Source organism: Gallinula chloropus, assembly GCF_964237585.1.
Source record: "Gallinula chloropus genome assembly, chromosome: 15".
In the NCBI taxonomy this organism is placed as follows: domain Eukaryota; kingdom Metazoa; phylum Chordata; class Aves; order Gruiformes; family Rallidae; genus Gallinula; species Gallinula chloropus.
The window spans coordinates 11,951,395-11,971,530 of NC_140100.1; positions in this window are offsets into that span (position 1 = coordinate 11,951,395).

Sequence of the window (20,136 nt, forward strand, 5' to 3'; positions counted from 1 at the left end):
GGTCTATGTCTTTGTTACACCTCTCCATGGTACTGCTTTTTCTTACAGCAGTACTAAGAAAAACAATGAAGAAATCCAACTGGAGTTTTTCCAATTCAGAGTGAATTTCTCTGCAGATCTCCCTGTCATGCGAAGTTCAAGCTTCACCTCAGTAAACTGAGTACTGAGAGCTGGGCAGGAAAGACATTTGTATTTCAGTGGTCTTCACGTCACGTCTCCAGTCGAGATCTAGAGACTTGGTGAAGCCATTCTCATCTATAGCGCTTAGTGGACTGGGCAGACAGGGCTGCATTGGTGGATGCTGCTGCTCTGACCCCAGCCCATGACCCCTATCCTGGTGGATGAGCAGAAAAGCAGTGTCTGAGCAGAATGCCTGGCTTGGGGCAGTTTTGGAGACTTTCTTTCCACTGTAAAGTCATGAGGACCAAGCACAGACTCTTACAACTCATGAACAGGAAGGATTCCTGGATTTCAAGCTACTGTCATTGAAGTCTGCAGACATTCTTACAGCACAGCTGTGATGGCATGTAATGATGCTCTGCTGGTTGGATGTGCCAAAGTGCTGTGTGGTTTGGGATAGGAAGTGATCCTTACCAGGCTCTGGCTCTAACCTAGTTTTGACCTCATAACAAGGGATGATGTGGAGCAGTCCACCAGTGAGTCAGTTTACAGCATTTCAGAGACAGAAGGAGCAAAATAATTACAAACCTACATCAAAACAAATCTCAAAATTATCTGCACAAAAATAAAAGGGCAGAAAGAAATTTCTTCTGGCACAGGTGAATTTCTAATGCTTGGCCATTTCAAGAGGGATCTTTTGACACCTGGCCAAACACAGAGCACTCATGATTTAAATGTAGATGAAGTGCTTTAATAAAGCATGGGTTGTTTGCTTTGTAGGGAAACTGCAATGCATGAGACCATTAAACACCAAAATTGTAAAGAACAAGTATGTGCCTTGACTATTGGTACTAACAATATACAATGGCAAGGTTTGGCTTGTACATACAGAACATGGATTGGAGAGGAAGGACAGAACATGGATTTGGGAGGAAGGGTGTGCCTGTTCCGAAGTGGAAAAAATTAAATTTTCCTGCTTTTCATTAGTGTTTTATTATTAAGTGTAGGTTTTTTTGCGCAGCACTCAAAGTTTTAATATCATGTTTGTTTGCTCTTCTAGTAGGACCTGCTTTATGATTTGTGCTTGTGGATTGGGCACTCTAGAGTGTTTTCTATTGGGGTAAATTGTGTTCTTTCAAGTAAATGAACTTCTATGTGTGTCTGCAGGATTGTACAAAGCAATTTCTCATAGAAACTGATTAAAAGGGAAGGAATTATTACAATTGCAGAATCATAACACTTTTTTTAATTTCCAGAAAAAATATGATTTACTGAGTAGGACACCAAACTGGCCGTCAGAAACCTGGGTTCTCTTTGCTCTTCTGCTGCTGATCTGCCCTATGTCCTTGAACAAGTCACACTTCATTTGTCATGTCTACTTTATAAACTCATCAGACCATAGGCTGTCTCTTGCCATGTGTTTGAACAGTAGCTAGACAGGCAGCGACACTGCATTCTGAGTCAGGGTTTCTGAGCACAGCAAGGATCTCTGTAACAAGTTTACAGTTTTGCAGTTGAGGTATTTAAACTGCCCTGTTGTACCATAATGATCCTGAGAGAAAGGAGTGAAAAAAACCTGGGCAGCTAGCATGTTGGAAGTGTGAGGTTTGAGTAGGCTTCATAGACCCTGAAGCTCAAAAAATACCGAAGGATTGGCTTCACCCAAAGAAACCAGATCAGTGGCATTTTGGTAACAATATTTTATCTTTAAATAGCTGAATTAGTTAAGGGGGAGAGAAATAGGCACTTGGTCTGTGGGTCTGCCCAGGTAGCTGTTAAGATACCTGAGAACTTTTATTCCACTTCTTGAAAAAAAGTTTCAACATATCCAGAACTTCTACATACAAGCAGTAGGAATTGGTGTATTAACAAATGCAGGTTTTGAAGAATCCCAGGAAGTGGTTTATTTTGTCCTTTTTTGTCCAAGAACAGTAACTGGAGCTCAGAGGTTGAATGATAAATTGGAAGAAAACCTTTTAAATTTTCCAGTTATTGGATGGTGGGAGGAAGAGGGAAAATTTGTGAATTAAGACACAATTAAAGATCATAAACATAATATTACTTTTAACAATTAAAGCCCTTTTTCAAGTCCAGTGACTTTGAAACAAGAATCCTGTAGACTTTTTTTCTAGTACTCTAAATGCAGTTCTACATGAATTTTCTTGCTTAATGTTGTGGGACCTGATGGGAAGGGATCCCTTAGTTGTTCAGTTTTTGCTTCTTTCTGTCCTTTTTGGTTGAGAATTTTTCTTCTTTTTTGCATCACTTCCCTCTCCATCACGCCCCAATTTTCTCCCACCCGATGAAGAAATAGAATGTTTTGAGCTTTGTGCAAAACAAAATAGAGCTATTGCTGTATTTCAATCACAACTACTGCAGCCTCCTGCATGTCAAAACCAATGCCATTTGTATATCTGCATCTATATGCATGTCTCAGATTTGGCAAGTTGTATAGAAGAAGGAGACAGCTTAAGGACAGGTGGGTGGATTATAGTTACAATTGCCATTGTTTGAACAACTGGAACAATGTAGGTCAAGTAGAAGCTGTACACTTAGGGGTTTTCCCCTCGTTTTCTGCCTTTGTCTAATAGAGTATAGCTTGAGAGAGAGAAAAAATCAAAACAATGTAAAACCAAACCTCTTTTAAAACATGACATTCACTTTAGTTTTTGGAGAGGTGACATTTTTTCTTTTCAGTTCTTCTGAGAGCCTGAGTTTATCTTGTTGCTGTTATTTGTATAGTTCTGTTGTTCCCCCCAATCTCTCTGATCACTAATCTGGAACCTGTTTACACCATAGTAAGTGTTGTATTTACCATGAGAGTTCAGTTTCTTTCCAGGACTGTGGCTTTCCCTGCAGCTACCCAGCATGTCTGGTTTGGAACTTTATGATGATGTTTCATTTCCTAAAACATATCCATTGATGTCAATGGCATGAAATCATGTCAGAATATGCTGTAGATGCAGTAGCAGCTAAGGATCACGGTTTACTTTTATTCTTAATTATGTTACTAATTTTAGTATCTTTACTTATTTAAGGTTGACATATGTAAATTTGTAAGTATATTCTACACTTAATTTTGCATATATAGGCTTCACAAATAGAGGAGATATAAAATTCCATAAAGAAAATATATAATTGTATTTTCTGATTGTGTTTTGCTACTACTAAAGGGACTGCTGTGTTACAGACAGTGCAGACACAACCCAAATCAGCACTTCTCTCTATGGTGTTCTATCTGGCAATGCAGATGGAAAAGGAATGGTCCTTGGGCAATAGAGAAGGCAGCTATCAGACATTTCGCCCCCATTCCTTGCAGAACCTTTCTGGTTTGGCTTGGTTATGTGTCTGAGAAGTAACATGAGTGTAAATAAAAGCACAATCCTTAGCTGAACTTTATCTCTGCAATTTTATCTTTCTGTTGTTCTGCCTGTTGTCATGCTTTAAAGGTTTTATGCCATCAGAAAGCAGGAGTGGACTGTTCTCCTGTCCTGGGGTGTAATGGTACATAGACTTGGACTCTTCCCAGGGAGGAACCTGACTCACTCTTTCTGCCTCCTTCCCTGACAGCCGGTGTTAGGGACTGATTGTATTTACCAGCTGATCCTTGGACAAGTGCTAGTATGTTGTCAAATGGTGCAGCGAAGGTGTTGCCTACCATGTCCATTGCCTTATTCTGTATGTGAGGATCTTGGTTACTTCTGTCAGTTCTGAAGACACTGAAGCTACATGTACTGTAGGTTTGTGAGGCAGTTCTTTTAATGGTGCAATTTCTTAATGCTTAATTTTTCCCTTGGAGGATGCAGAGTTGTGGCTGAGCATGTGCACTTCATTATGATCCAAATCTATATTTTTTGAAAATAAAAAGACATTTCTCAAGCATGGCACAAAACTTTGGGGTTTTTTAGAACTGAATCTTGAGGTATTTGGCCCATGAGAGTATAATTGAACCACACTATTCAACACCTCAGGGCAATGTATGTTTTATTGATCCCAGCTCTGCACTATTATTGTTGCTTAATGAGGAACTAATGTAATTTCTAATGAAGCCACATGGCTGTTTGATAGAAGAACTAACGGTTTATTTCCCTTGTGACAAAATATACTCTCTTCAATTAAAATCTAGGAAGTAAAATTAATACCATTGTACAATTTTGCAAGAATTAGTGTCAAGACTGAAGCATTTTATTATGTATATAAATTGCTTGGATAATGAGATTGAAAGCAAGTTATTGCAGTGTCTAGGCAATCCATGAACTCGGAGACCTAAGTGGAATCTGTACAGTGAATCTATAGAGGCAGCAGAAAGAATGGGATCTCTTCTTAATGCTTCTGCCTGGCAGGTTCTTTTCCATTGACTTACTATGAAGCACAGAGCCTGAGTGCCAAACTCCAGATCTGTCTAGCAGAGAAATTGCATGAAATGGAAGATAAGTGAGTCTGTTTTGAACCCACGAGGCAGGTACTGCTGGCTGTGGTAGGGTTATAGTGCCCTATTCCTGCAGCATGTGCTTTGCATTTCAAAGACAGGCTTGGATTAACCTGTTGTTAGATGAGGAGGCCATACAGGTAATGCCGGTGTTAGCCCTACAGCGCCCTTACTGTCCTTATATAGGAGTGGTTCCTACTTAGGAAACAGCATTCTGTGAGGTGGCAGTGCAGCTGGCTTGTTCTTTTGCCACTGCTCTGACCTGTCGCCATGGAAAGATGATGTTAGGGCTATTATTCTGTTATAGAACAAGTAAATTTCACCTCTTAAATTTAGGGCTGCATCCACCAGTAGTTGAGCAGAACAGCAGCAGAAGGGAATAATTTGGGAACAGGAAGACTTTCACAGGGAAGAAGCAGTTCAGTTAAAAAATTAAGCTCAAATATTCCGCCATGTTGACTGAAGATTACCAAACAAAACATCCATTTCTGTACCTGTTTGATACAGAATTACAAGCAGGTGGAAGGAGTGTCATGCTGCTTAGGTGGACTGCAGCTGAAACTAAAGAGTAATTTTGGATAGGAACAACCTCTGAAGGTCTCTATACTTGCCCTATTTTGAGGACTGGAGCTCATCTGTCTTCCCAGTAGTCAAGAGTCCTCCCCTGGTAGCCATGAACTTTCAGAGATGATAGAGAACAACCTCAGAATGACTTTGGCCTGCTCCCACAGTACTCTCAGACTCATCCCATCGGATACCACAGTCTTATGTGAATAATTTACTTCAGTTCTCGCTGTCTACTGTGGGTAACACCTTGCTTCCACAGGCCCTGCTAGGGATGTGCCATAAATCAGGTGGAGACTGGACAGGGGCTTGTATCCTACTGTTGGACAGTTCCATGTCTACACAGTCCTATCTATCACAGCTGGACGCTGTGGGGTGTCCTGCTTGGGGGAGAAGGAAGGAAGCTGCTAGGTCACTGCCATCATGTCATGTGCTGGGGGAGTGGTAAGAAGAGGACCTCACTGACCCGTTTCCAGCTGTGGTCAGTCACAAGAGTGAAAAAAGGAACACTGTATAATAATATTTATTAAATCAGACAAAAGTAAGTCCTTGACCCAGTAATTATTTAGCATAAAGCACCAAATGTTATTACAGAAGCCTGTTCTTGAAGTTATGTAGGGTGAGAATAGGTAGCCACACAGATTTCCCTGGTTAAATCCACTTAACCTGGATGAGTCCTTGAGCTAACTGGAATGTGTATAGTCCCAGCCATGGTCTCAAAAAGCACAAGAAGAATGCTCTGTTTTTTCCCATCTGTCCCTTCTATCAGGAACAGGGGTTCCCCTCCACTGGAATAATACTTTTTCCACTAGTCATAGTAGGAAGTTATATACAGCCATGAAATGGGGTATCCAGGTTCCTTGGGAAGCTCTGAGAATCTTGTATGAAAACGTTATTCGTGGAAATGTCACATTTCCTTGCATGATTGATTTTTGTACCTATTGTTCTGTCCAGAGAAGATGAAACATCATGGACATTTTCTGTTGCTCCTTCATTATAGCTTACTGGTAAGATTTGTTTATTTTAATGATTTGTAAGAGGGTATCTTCTTAATTAAAATCAAGATGTGCAACTATCAGAGGGGATTTTTTTTCTCCAATCGAACTGTCCTGGTTTTAAAACTCCAGGCAGAAGTGACTTGCCTCAAATAGCAGTTTTGTGAAGGCTATTGTTCTTTTGGGCCTGCTGCTTGAAAGAAAACCTGCTCTGTAATAATGCTTGCATGATATATCTTACCTTAGTGAAAGGGATCTTAAAAAACCAAAAAGAAATTGCAAAAAAAAATTGCTACTCTACTCCACCCAGATTTTTATAACTTACTTAAAAGGTTTCCTGAGGTAAGAGGTGAGCTAAGCTTGAAAACTCTTTTATTCCATGCAGTAATTGCTCTGCAGAATTGTTTTAGTGAGCACCTAAGAAAACTGCAGGACTTGCAAGAATCAATTACAGCATATGCTGCCATGCTTTCATTTTCTAATTTTTTCCTTTTATTTGTGCACTTAATGTGTTCAGTAGAGCTCGTGCTCATTTTCCTGCTGACTGCACTACGCTTTGGAGTGGCATGCTCCCTTCATGCATAATGGTAGATGCCCATTGTGCATCACTTGAGAAAACAGGATGACTCACAGATATTGTGTAGTCCTTTATTGTATACTAATTTAAATTACTGCAATGTAATGATAATTACTCCTTTATGAAAAGGGCCCCAAGTGCAATAGAAATGAATTCCTACCCTCAATAAACAAAGGGTAGTGCTAATGGGGGGAAAAAAAACCACAGCAGAGTTGAGATGGCTGGCTGTGATTGGTAATATTTTTTTTTTCTCTCTGAGATTCTTAAATCCAAAATGATTGTAGTTACTAGAAAAAAAGCCCAAGGGCCAAAATGGAAATTTCTGAGCTCTGCTCTCAATTTCTGAGTTGAAAATTAAGATCTTGCCATATATAAAGGCTGCCAGTCATGCTTTTACATTTCGGTTCTCTGATGTCTTGTCTTCCTCAAAAAGTAACTAGGTTGTGTTTTTATTTACTGATGAATGCTAGTTCCCTGTCAACAACCCAAATAGTTAAGACCCTGACAAATCATTTAGTTAATTTACTTGGCTCCAAGACTAACAGCAGAAATTACATCTATCCAGCACATGCCTCTGTCAGTCCATCACATCAGGAGCTAACTGGAGATGCACCAGTCTTCACAGGCCCTCCAGCTGATGCTGCACGGCATGACTGTGCTAACAGATGTGGTTACTGCTCTTCCTGCTTAAATTATCAGCATCTGTTAGAAATTTTCCATATTAAGACTGGTAATTAAAGTTGCAGTGACAAATGATTAAATATAGTATGCAGTACAATAAAGCAGTTTTGAAAGTAGATGTAAATTAAGATGGCAATTAGGTAGCTCAAGTCCTAATAAATGTCTTGGAAAGGAGAAGAGTGATGAAAAGGAGCTGTCGAATTACTAGAGTGTGAAGTAACCTGGAGGCACTGTGACTTTGACTGGCAGTGATGCTCTGAGACCTGATGCCATGCTTTCCACGCAGGGTTTCAGGATTGCTGGTACAATCGTACTCTCTAACCACTGAGGATGGTCATTGTGAGCTTTGTCACAACTCCAGATTCGTTTGGGTTTGATATTCCATTGCTCACATCTCTGTTAACTGCCTCCATGTAGTGCTTCTCTCACCATTAGGTCTGGTATTCAGTGCAGTTTTTCCCACTGTGTCTGAAAACCTTTTGATGTTTCTTTTGCTCTTCAGTTATTATTCCAGCTTTCCACCTTAACATAAAGTCTGTTTCTTTCCTGCTCTTCTGTTTTTAAGTAACACACACTGTATGTGTAGCAGGCATAGCTGTATCTTATTGCTGTATTTACTTGAGGAACAGTAGTCTCAGCTAGAATATATGTGAGTACGTTTGTGTGTTAAATGAGTTACCTCTTTGTTGCTTGCATGCCTCAGGAGTTTGCAATCCTTTTTACTGTGTTTTTGGAGAGGTAACACAATACCATTTGCACTGTCAACTTGTACCTCTGCTGGGATTAAGTTGATACTTACACAGTGCCAGCCAGATGAAGGCCATGCTCAACAGACTGAGGGTGGCCACGAATAATGCTGTGCTCACCGTGCTTTTGCTCATTTTCCCTAATAAGCAAACACTTTTTCAGTAAGCTAGATGGATCACAGTTTACTAAAGACAAATTGCTAGGTGTACCCTTCATAGAAGATGGATATTTGGGGTATTAGTGTTTCACCCAGCTTTGCACGAAGCGTAACTAAAATAAAACGTGGAAGTGCAGGAATTGTTCACAGAGCCAGATTCCTCACATTTTTCTCACTCTGGTTAATTTTTATTTTTTTAGTGGTTTCCCCCCCGCCATTGCCCAATTGATGCTTCTCTCTTACTTGTCCACACCCTCTGCTTAGCTGTGGAGGCCCTTTCACAGACACTTCTAAGTGTTGCTCGTTGCGCTGAATTGCAGTCATGGGTCATTTATTGAAGCTGGTTCCCAAGCATGCTGTGCTGTACGTGCTGCCTTTTTGTTGTGAGTTGGGCATTGATTTTATTTTAGTGATAGGCTGTGCTTTGGTCTAGGAAATGATACCAAATGTCAGGCTTTGCCTTTCCTCTGTGCCTGAGTAATCATACCTGGAATTAACAAAGGGTTTGAAGTCTTCCATTGTTCTCAAGAGATGCAGCCTGTGAGAACCTCTAGTCTTCTCCTGCTTAGCTCTCTATTTATTGTTGCTTTTTCCAAGGAGTGGGAAAGCACTAAAAAATACTAATGCCCTATCCCTAATGTTCTAGGTGGCACCCCTCAGTTCAGGAGCTCCCTCAGTATCTGTGGTACTGCAGTAACAGCCAGCTTTATATTAGTTTCATGTTTGCACATTTGTATAACTTTTGTGTGTGAAGTATGAGAGCAAGGCTCACAGAGGGCTGAAATTCAGTGTGATTTGCAGGAGGAGTCTGGAAGGGCAGTCTGAGCTGTTTCTGAGTTGACAGTCAAGGTCTCAGCCACTTCTGTGAGGCCAAAGGATGTATGTGGCAGGCAGTCAGCCACAGTGCTGCCTGATTCATAGAGGGAAACAGATAATAAGGTGGCAGGTGGCATTAGGAGGGGAAATTAGAAATATGCAATGAGTGATGCAGACTCTAGTGTTCAGATTAGCCAGATCACAGCACTTACACAGCTGCCTGACATCTTTCCTGTAACTTCCTATCCAAATCCTGGAAGAGTAGGCCACCTGTCTTCCTCTGCATCCAGCCGTTGTCTCATGGACTCCTGTGTGCACATGTGAAAGATGACTGACAGTATAACACAGTGACTGAAAATCTATCATTTGTGTCTCAGAACTCTGTGATGTGAACAGTGACACCAGATGGTGATGAGAAAAGAGGAAGGTGGAGGGAGACTATGACCTTGAAAAAGTCTAAGAGAGACCAAGAAAAGCACCTCCATCTGGTAAGCCAGAGCTCTTCAGCCATGCCCAGGACCATGTTATAGTCCCAGCAGTACCAACCTCCTCCCTATCCTCTGGCAAGCAGCTGCCTCTGGAGCAGCAGGAAACACCACTTTCCCAGCAGATTTTTGTCTGCCTCTCTCCCCTTCCCTGTACCACCAGCAGCAGGATGCCTTCCAGACCTAGGAGGCATTTAGGTGTGGGGCAGAGGCAGCTGCTGGCACAGTTGTCCTTCCTCCATATACATCTCATCACCCAGGCTTAGGTGCATGATGCACTGGTAGGATCATACCGGAGTGAAGTGTTTTCTCACAGGAGATTTGGAAGTGCTCTCTTTTGCAGGCCTGTAGTGGAATGGAGTCAGCATTTCCTCTGCAGTTGCAAACTGGACACCAGATGTGTCTGCTGACAGACTACAAATCATTCTGAATTGGTTGGCAGCACAAACAGAGCTTTATGAGAGTCAGCACGCACGGGGTGATGCAGCTGAGGTCCTGGCTGGATGAACTCAGGTGAAGGCATTGGAAACTGTGGTGGAATAGAGCAGGGCAGCTGAGCAGAGCAGATGTGGAAGTAGTGTTTAGCATTTGCTTTGGAGCTCCATGGAATGAGACAACCCTGCACACTGGCATGCTTTGTTAACGTTCTAAAAGGTTGAATCTGAGAACAAGTCCTTCAAGGGATTTCTAGCACTTCACTTGTTCCTGTATTACAAATTCCCCAGGCCTGGAAGGCATGAAAAAGGCTGTGGAATATGTCTGACCTTGCAATAGCTGCCTTTATGTCCCCAAGAAGCAGTTCAACTGCTATTTCTATGTGAAATTCCAATGGAGGCTTTGGAAGCCTTCCTCTAATCTATGTTAGATAGAGAGTTATACACACTCTGTATATTTGGGGAGAACAAATATGGAAACCATGATATGGAAGAAGCTATCTGTAATGTAGGGGTAGAAGTTGTTTTATTGATCCCACGAACACCACAAATAATTCTGCATATTCTTGAGCACTGTCTGTTGCTACCTCACTTACTGTTGTCCTTTAGCATACTACAGTAACTATTTGTTTGCAAACAGATCTTTGTTGTATGACGTTCCTTTAATGATCTCTATGAAAAGATCTTCAGATGTCTGCTAATTTTCTAAATGGAATCTTAATTGCAATCTCTTGAGCCTGATTCTAAAAGAACATCTCATAATAATACAGAAGAGTATTTTGTACATCTAGTTCCAAAAGCTAGTGTGTTCCTCATATTGAGTCAAGAAGACATTTCCCCTCCTGAAGTGGGTGTCTTTGGAAAGCATGCTTCTAGAGCAGTGGAGCCATTTCTGTATTAAGCAGTTCAGGGTGGTTGATATTTGAATACGGGATTGCTTTGGGTGAATGTTAGTAATTAATGCTGTTCCAGTGAGAAGAGGAGGCTTTAATCCAGGAAAAAATGTGTCTAAATAGGAATCATAAATGATGTTCTTTTTCCATGGATGAAGGGCAGTGTTACAAGGTACTGCTCATCACTTGTTTCTGAAGAGCACCTGCTGGAACTGCTGCCTCATGAATCCATGGGCATCCTTTTGCTATGTGGGAAGCTGGAAGTGTTGAGTGTGTGGTGGCTTTGGTTTGTGGGGTTGTCTTCTTCAGAAGTAGCACTTCAGGAACAATACCTTCAAACTATGGAATCCACCTAGAGTGGGTTGGGTGGGAGACTTGGGGCTGTGAATTCTCTCCCTGTTACATCAGCACAGTGTGCACTCGCCTCGAATTCTTCTGACCTGTAGCTGTGCAATGCAGATGTGTACAAATAATAAGAGTCTCCTGGGGTCAGCCACTTCACAGCTGTACAAGGATATGGGTAGGGAAAATCTGATTAGCCAGTGATTTAATTAGTATAAAAACTGTTCCATCCACAGTTGATTTTTCTGCTTTTACATATCTATAATGCAACCTGTCCAGAGCAGATAAATCCTAACATACGTTTCTGCAAAACTTTTAATAATAGTCAAGTGTTCTGTGACTGTTAATACACCTTTGTGTAATTAATATTTTTAATGAGAAATCGAGGCACAGAGGTGATATTTGCTTTTCCTGTTTGGTCTACAGCATACTGAGATACAAGCCAGGTATCTGTGGCTTATGCTTCAGGATGATTCATTCTTCATCTTTGGGACTGAGCAAACGAAGTCATCAGATTCCTTTATCTGACTCCAGATACTGAAAGGGTTGAAGGAACAACATTGCCTGTATTGTGGGGGGTTTAATCGCTCACTTAAACGGAACAATTTACGTGAAGAAGAGTTCTAGTAAAGAACAATTCTATTCTTAAAGCTTGCTTTTTCTTTCTCTAATTTTGGAGATCAAAGCACTTTGTTACTGGTGGGATAAGGGCTATAAAAGATTACATTCTTGCCATTATGAAGGAAATATTTCCTGTTACTCAGTTTATTGCTAAAATGCAGCTCTGTAACTCTGTAATAATTCATTATGAATGTTCCTTTTATGAGCTGTTAGAATTAGGAATGCAGACAGTATGTCTGGAATGAAAATTTTTTAGCACTTCTAAATAAAAATCTGGATCCAAATCAGGATTTGAGTAAAGAGTTCACAAGTTTTCCTTGTCATCCAGGAAGGAATAATCCCAGGCACCTGGTCTACAGGTTAGGGGTGACTTGCTGGGAAGCAGCTCGGTGGAAGAAGATCTGTGGGTCAAGAAGGACAGGGAACTACTGAAGAGGGTACAAAAAAGGGCTACAGAGACAATGAGGGGACTAAATATCTCTCTTACAGACAGAAGCTGAGGGACTTGGGACTTTTTATCCCAGAGAAGACTGAGGGGGGATCTTCTATAAATGCTGATAAATCCTTGAGGGGTGGGGTCAGGAGGATGGGTCAGTCTTTGTTCAGTGGTGCCGAGGGATAGGACAAGAGGTGATGGGCACAAACTGGAATAGAAGTTCTACCTAACCATAAGGAGGAACTTCTTTCCTGGGAGGGTGACAGAGCCCTGGGACAGGCTGCCCAGAGAGGTTGGGGAGTCCCCATCTCTGGAGATCTTCAAACCCTGTATGCTGTCCTGTGCAGCCTGCTCAAGGGGATCCTGCTCTGGTTGGGGTGGGACTGGATGATCTCCAAAGGTCCCTGCCAACTCCTACTGCTCTGTGATTTTTATTTTTGCTGAAATTTGTAAAACTGCTGAGGAATTCCAGCACACAATGCCCAAGTATTTCACTCGGTGCTTTCAGTATTTCATCAAGTGTGACTGTGGAACCTGTGGTGTGTGTCAGTAATTAAGAGGTGCTAATTCTGAGGTGTCATTTGATGGAATGATCTAGCACTTCTTGTGCTAGAGATTCCATTTCTGATTCCCTCATGCTACCTTTGATTGCTGCATGTAGGTAGACACAAATAGTGGGGACTTTTATGGATATGGCTGTACTTTGGTTTTGTAAAAGCTGTGTGACCAAGAGCTGATATTCTTGTATACTTCCAGAAGCAATCAGTACTGTTTTGGTCTTTGTGGTGGGTGGGGTGGTGGTTGTGTTTTAAAATTTTGTGTGTAAGATGGCTTTGAGTCCACAGTTTGAGCTTCTGAAATAGTTGAAGAGCAGAGTTGTAAGATCTGAATCCCTTGTGTCTGGAAGAGTTACTGTGGATGAAGGGCAGGAAAAATGTGGTTTGTTTCTGACTCAACCCAGTTCTTAGGAATTTTCCCTCTTCTATCCCTCATAGCACCAACCTTTCACTAGTACCTGCTTGTCTGTCTTGTGCTTCTCCATGCATTCCACTATAGTCCTCCAGTTATTCCATGGATCTAAATTTGACCAGTGTATGTAGTTTGGCAGTTTTAAACTCCCAAGAATTTAACATCTGAAATTTAGCTGTGTTTCTCTTGATGGCAAAGCGTGCTGTGCTGCTGCAAGGACATCTGCAGCTCTCCGGCGGTGGGATGAACAACTGCTCTTGCTTCAGCTGGTTCACTCCCTGTTGCTGCTTTCATTGGGTTGTAGTGATGGTTATTTGATCAAACTTGTTCTGGACAGGTTGTGATAATGCTGTGAGAAGTGACCATTGAACAGTGAATGTGTCGAAGTTCTCTTGTAATACCACCCCCCACCTGAGATGAACAAGTCAGTGTGTAGAAGCTGGAGAAATGAAGTCACTCAGTGGTCTGATCTGGTATTTTTCCTTAGTTTGTTCAAATTACTTGTACACCCTTACCAAAACTTCATTGTAACATTGAAATGACACCATTGTGTTATCACAGTACCATAGGCTTCTGGATTAATTGACATGTTTTAATCAGTCCCTACTCTAGGCTGTTTATTTCAACACTAATCTGTCCACTCTTCTACTCACATACATCTCCTGCTTACAAGTTACCAGCCTGGCAAGTGCAGTTAGTCTGGGAAATGCCACTTTCAATCTGAGTTTTCCTGGCTTTGTTTCTAATATAGCCATCCCATCTCTATTCCAGACCTCTCCACTCAACGCAGCACCTAATGAATAGAGTGATTATTTTCACAACAGAATGGGTTAATAACCCAACTGGTTTATTTTACTGACTTGGTGGCAGTAAGAGAAAATACCTTGAATGATAGAGATGAATTGTGCCACCTTGGGGCCTGGCATCACTACAAGGAAAGCAGGCTGCTTAAAGACAGGTTCTTGCTGTGTAAGTGGCAGGCGTGCTCCTTGTCTTCATGTCTTGTCTTATTTCCAAAGTGAGAGGGTTTGGATGTGCTTAAGAAAATCAAATCACTGAAGTCTTTATGTTTATTGCTATTATTTATTCCGATCTAGGTAGTCACAGTGTGTGTCTGCAAAATGCAATAGCTATAAAATACTCAGTGAAGTATTTGCTTCTTGGCAGTAGACAGCTACAATTGTGATGGATTAAGCATAGTGTAGCTGCCATCCTGAGGAAGGTGAGAAATAGCTTCCTAGAATACAAAGGGATTCTTTAGAGGCCCTGAAATCAGCTCTGTGATGGATACACCCAAAAGCCCCTGGGAAGGAAGGGACGGGTTGTCTGTGTGCTGCACTGCCCTCTGAAGGGTGCGGGAGAGAGAAATACTCATCCACCGAGCTCAGCTCACTTAGGCTGAACTGAGCTGTGCTGGTTCCTTGGTTCTAGGCCAGGCAAGATAGGGCCTTACCTCCTTGGAGCTAGCAGCAAGTGGCGCTCTGTGGCTGTATATATCTGCTAAACAGATGACAGCAGTGTATGATGTCATGCATTTGTTAATATACTGGGACAATCTCTGCTCTTAATTCACCCTGAAGTGCAGCAGAGCCTTGCTATTTATGCTGGACTAGTGTAACACTCAAATATGCAGGTCTGGAAGACTGGAATACAAAATCCTTCTGGAATGTGTGCATCCTGAAGCTTAATTCTGCTGTGTGTGGTCATCTCGTAATGATTTCCTTCCAAACACCTTGTTTAGTTTAATCCTTTCCCACCCATGTATCCCTTTCTCCCTTCTATTTCTTCCTTCTGCTGTGTTCTGTACTTTTGAACCATCTTAAGACTAGTACTTGGGGTATCTTCAGGTCTAAAAGATGTTGCGGGTGCTGCTAGGCAGTGGTTTCACCAAAATTTTGGTCCAGAAAGTGTTGTTGATCTTGGAGTGAAGTGTCCTTTGAAGTGCAGAGTTAAGTATCCTTTCCATCATACTGGGGGCATCCTGTAATATAGTGAGGGCTGGGGAGGAGCTGATGTCATCACAGAGTAACTTTATGGGTCAGAAAAAAAAAAGCCAGCAACCTGTATTTTAAAAAAAAGTCATGTAAAAGTCTTGAGAAAAGGGAAGGAAAATCTCCACGGAGAGAAGAAAGTAGTAATGATATGTTGAGCGTAGTAATATGTCCAGAATTGTCTCTTTAGTGAGCAGAGCCCCTCTTTCCAAAAGGTGCCATGGAAGGGACGGGTGGGGGTTTCACAGTGTGCAGAGCAGATCTGTCAGCTTTTAAATGATTCGCTCATAAAATTGCAAGGGGCACCGAGCAGAACAGGTTTATAGCAGGCGGCTGCCTCCGGAAAACGGGGCGAGGAACGCTGGCAGAAATCGGGCTGGCAGAAGCCGTTTGCAGCATTTGTCTTGAGACCGGAGCTGGGCTCACCGATAAATCTGCCTTCAGTGTGAGCTGGCGGGGCTGTGAGCTGAAGGCGCTGGGCAGGGGATGGATGCGGCACCATTCCCAAAGCAAACGTGCCCTCTGCAGGGCACCGCGCGAGATGCGCCGCGCTGGCGCGGGCTGTGCGGGGGCGCACGGGCCCGAAGAGTTGCGGTGATGGAGCTGCAAGGGGGGTGTTCTCCAGGGCTCAGTCCTGGGGCCAGGCCTCTTCAGTGTCTTTATCTGTGACTGGGACGAAGGGATCGAATGTTCCTTCGCTAACACTAAGCTGGGAGGAAGTGTCGATCTACCGGAGGGGAGGGAGGCTCTTCAGGCTGGATCCATCAGCTGAGACCAAATGGGTGAGGCTCAGCAAGGAGGGTCCTGCACTTGGGGCATAACAACCCCGTGCAGCACTTGAGGCTTGGGGAAGAGTGGTTAGAAAGCTGCCTGGCAGAGAAAGACTTGGAGGTTTTGGGTGACTGCAGACTGTATGAGTCAGCAGTGTGCCCAGGAAGGCCAATGGCATCTTGGTTTGTATGAGAAACAGCGTTGCCAGCAGGTCATGGAAGTGACTGTGCCCCTCAGCTCAGCATGGGTGAGGCTGCACCTCAAGTGCTGTGTTCAGTTGTGGGCCCCTCACTATAAAAAAGGCATTGAGGTCCTGGAGCGAGTCCAGAGAAGGGCAACCAGGCTGGGGAAGGGGCTGGAGGGCAAACCTTACGAGGAAAGGCTGAGGGAACTGGGGGTGTTTAGTCTTGAGAAGAGGAGGCTGAGGGGAGACCTTATCACTGCCTACAGTTACTTGAAATGAGGTTGTAGAGAAGTCGGTGTTGGCGTCTTTACCCAAACAACAGGTGATGGGATGAGGGAGATGGGCTCAAGCTGTGTCAGGGCAGGTTCAGATCAGACATTGGGGAAATGTTCTTCCCCAAATCTATAATCAGGCACTGGTCCAGGCTGCCCAGGGAGGGGGTTGAGTCACTGGCCCTATATATATTTAAAAGATGGGTAGATGAGGTGCTCAGGGATACGGTTTAGTAGAGGATGGGTATGGTTGGACTTAATGGTCTCAAAGGTTGTCTATAAAAGTAGAAGCTAAAAAGCATTTTTATCTTCCAAATTAAACTCACTGCAGAGAGAAAGGACCAAAGCTGCTTGAGTGAATTTTGACTTGGGAGTGTCAGATTAGAGGAAGGAGTAAGTAGGTAGGGATGGAAGGTCTAAAACAACTCTCATTTAAAAAAAAGTTTATCCAAATATATCCATGTAATCATTGCATTGCACTTGACGTGCTCCTGTTTGCACAGATAACACGTGTATGCTTGATATGGTGGAAGCTGCAGTTAGATTCATCTCTGGATAAATACCTCTGTGCCACAGTTCTGGCTATTCAGTTCAGTGTTATCCCACCTATCTAAAATATTACTTCTGTGCAGGCTTGAGTGTATTAACTTACTATTTGCTCTCTGTGGTTGTTCCCATATAAGTAAAATCTGTTTCCTAAAATGTTCATAAAAAAGAATGAAGTACGATTGCTGGTACAGCCAAAGTAAATGGATTTTCTAAATGGCGTTGCTTACTCATGCTGAAAGCTCTTGTGGCATTTAAGTGCTAACAACTGATATAAAAGATGGCCAGTGGAAACCAATTTTGAGTGTTCAAAAAGTGAGTTTTATGAGTGCCAGAAACTTAGAGTTGAATAACCGTGATCACTGTGTGCTAGCACAGTTGCTAACTAGTTCTTTACATATACACAGTGAAGTGCATGCCTGCTAAGGTTTTTAACCGAGTTGTGCCACTGCAATTAATTAAAGCCAGGACAGAAATAGACCTTCTCTGTCCTGCTGGGCTCTTAGTCGACACTCTTGTTTCTAGTTCAGGCTATGAAATGGTCTGAAACACATTTTGAAATTGGTGAGTCTGCAAAGTAACATTCCCAAACCTATTCCATCCCTCCACATCTGAGTTTCACATGAATAAAAACTTGCTTGATTGTGACAAGAAGCCATCTGGAAGTTTATAAATACTGTGCTTGGGAATGCAGGGAGTAGAATGGAACTTGTGGAGTGGGAAACAGAGAGAAGAGAAAGGGATTCTTTCCAGGTAACAGCATTACATGGATAACCAGGCCCCATGGTAGTATTAGACTATTCTTTTTCTCTGTAGTACAATTTTTTGGAAGTTCCTAAGTATCACAGAATCACAAGGTTGGAAGAGACCTTTGAAGATCATCAAGTCCAACCATTCCCATCCTATGCTAAACCATATCCCTAAGTAACTCATCTACCCTTTTTTTGAACACATCCAGGGAAGGTGACTCAACCCCCTCCCTGGGCAGCCTGTTCCAGGCCATGACAACTCTTTCAGTAAAAAATTTCTTTCTAATATCCAATCTAAACCTGCCCTGGCACAGCTTCATGCCATTTCCCCTTGTTCTGTCTCCTGTCACCTGGCTGAAGAGACCATCGCCCACCTCTCTACAACCTCCCTTCAGGTAGTTGTAGGTGGTGATAAGGGCTCCCCTCAGCCTCCTCTTCTCCAGGCTGAACAGCCCCAGCTCCCTCAGCCGCTCCTCATATGATTTGCCCTCCAGCCCCTTCCCCAGCCTGGTTGCCCTTCTCTGCACTTGCTCGAGGACCTCAATGTCCTTTTTATGGTGGGGAGCCCAGAACTGGACACAGTACTAGAGGTGTGCAGTTCTGGGCTCCTCACCATAAAAACGACTCACTGGAGGGTTAGTAAGATGCTTTGGTATTTTAGACAATTCTACTCCTGTTCACCAGTTGAACTGGAAGTGTGTGGGCAGTTCTCATCATGGCTGAGTACCTATAGATAAATCAGGGTTTTGACCTAAGTAATTAGCAAAATAATATGGGAGCATAATTTAAACCCCAAGTTAGTCTTTCAAGTGCTTTTGAGGATCTGAATTTGGGGATGAAATATTAAAGGGTTCAGAAGGCAGTCTGCAGGGAGAAAAATCTTCATTAGTTTCCAGTTGAATGAAAGAGCACCACTTCAAGGTCCTCTCATTTGTGGCCCAAACTGGGCCACTAAGTGAATACCCCTCTCGTTCTCAAAATGCAGGTAGCTGTTTGGGTGCTGCGTGCCTCCTGTGCTTCTCCTGTGCTTTTGGGAGCAGCTCTGATCGCTAATGTCACACACTGTTTCTAATCCAAGTGGGACAGGCGCGCTGTGCTGAAGTGAAGCTGCCTCTCTGGTTGTGATACCTCAAGGGTTCCAGGGCTGCAGAATGTAGAGACTCTCCTGAGAAGCAATAATTTTGGACATAAGGCCATCAGCTGTCTTTAGGAAGAGCACCCATCTGGGTTACCACTAGAGCTGTGTGCTGCTGCCATTGATGATGTGTTCTAGCTGATTTCACTTCATTTTCCCAGCCTTTCATGAAAGGCCAAATACAAAAAGTGTTTCTGTTCTCTGGTGTAGCAGCTGCTCCTCCCAGTGTGGTCCTGTCTACACCACCAAATGGAGTTTATTCTAAATGTTGAGCAGAAATGTTGGAAGTACTTAAATCATAATCAGCTGTGGGAAGAAAACAGATTTTAACAGTTGTGGAAGGGTTTGTCCTGGGGGCTGCCCCTTTGGACAGTGTTATGTGGCACTGTGGGTACTGGGGAAAAGATGGCAGGGCATTGCAGACCTGCCCTCTGACAGCTTTGTGGCTCAAGTTTCTACCTGCAAAACTGAACAGGTCTGTTGTGCCCTTTTCCTCTTACAGAGGCTCTCAGCATGGTGGCAAGACCTCCTGGCTGTGTGGCAGTACCTACAGCCCTGTGTGTGGGGGGAGCAGCAGCCTGAACAGATTCTGCAGAAACCAGCTTCTTTCAGACGAAAGGAGCTTTGGAAGGCTTTTACCTCAGTTTTTGTCTTGGCATTGATTGATATCACTGGGGTGTTTTTCGTGTACAGACACAGTGGGTAAAAGTAATAAGTGCAGAACGTGAACAACAATATCTGTTTGGTGAGATGGATGGTACAACTTGCCTTTCTCTCCTATGAGGCTTATCTTACAGTTGAAACAGCAATATGTTTGATCTAGTCATTAAAGTTTAATGTTTCAAAACTTTTCTTCCCATCTGAGATCCTTTCTAATATAAACTGTAACTACTGGAAAGCACAGTTACACTCTCTCTGCTGGTTCTCCCACTTTGTCCCCTGTTTGCCCCTCCTATTGCAGAACTTTTCTTTGTGCTGCTGCTGCGAAGATGGAATTAATCACCAAGACTCGTTTGTAGCTGCAGGGAGTGAAAAGGACGTAGGGAAGCAGCCTATGAAGCGGATTTGGGCTAGTGTGATAAGGCAGCTACAGCTATAATACCACTTTTTATTTCCTGTGGAATGTTCTTGTAAATGTTTCTAATCTTTTATTAACTGTTTGTTTTGGCTTTTGCTTGTTATAAATTCTGGTGTAAAGAATCACTTGGAGCAGTTCCCTCCT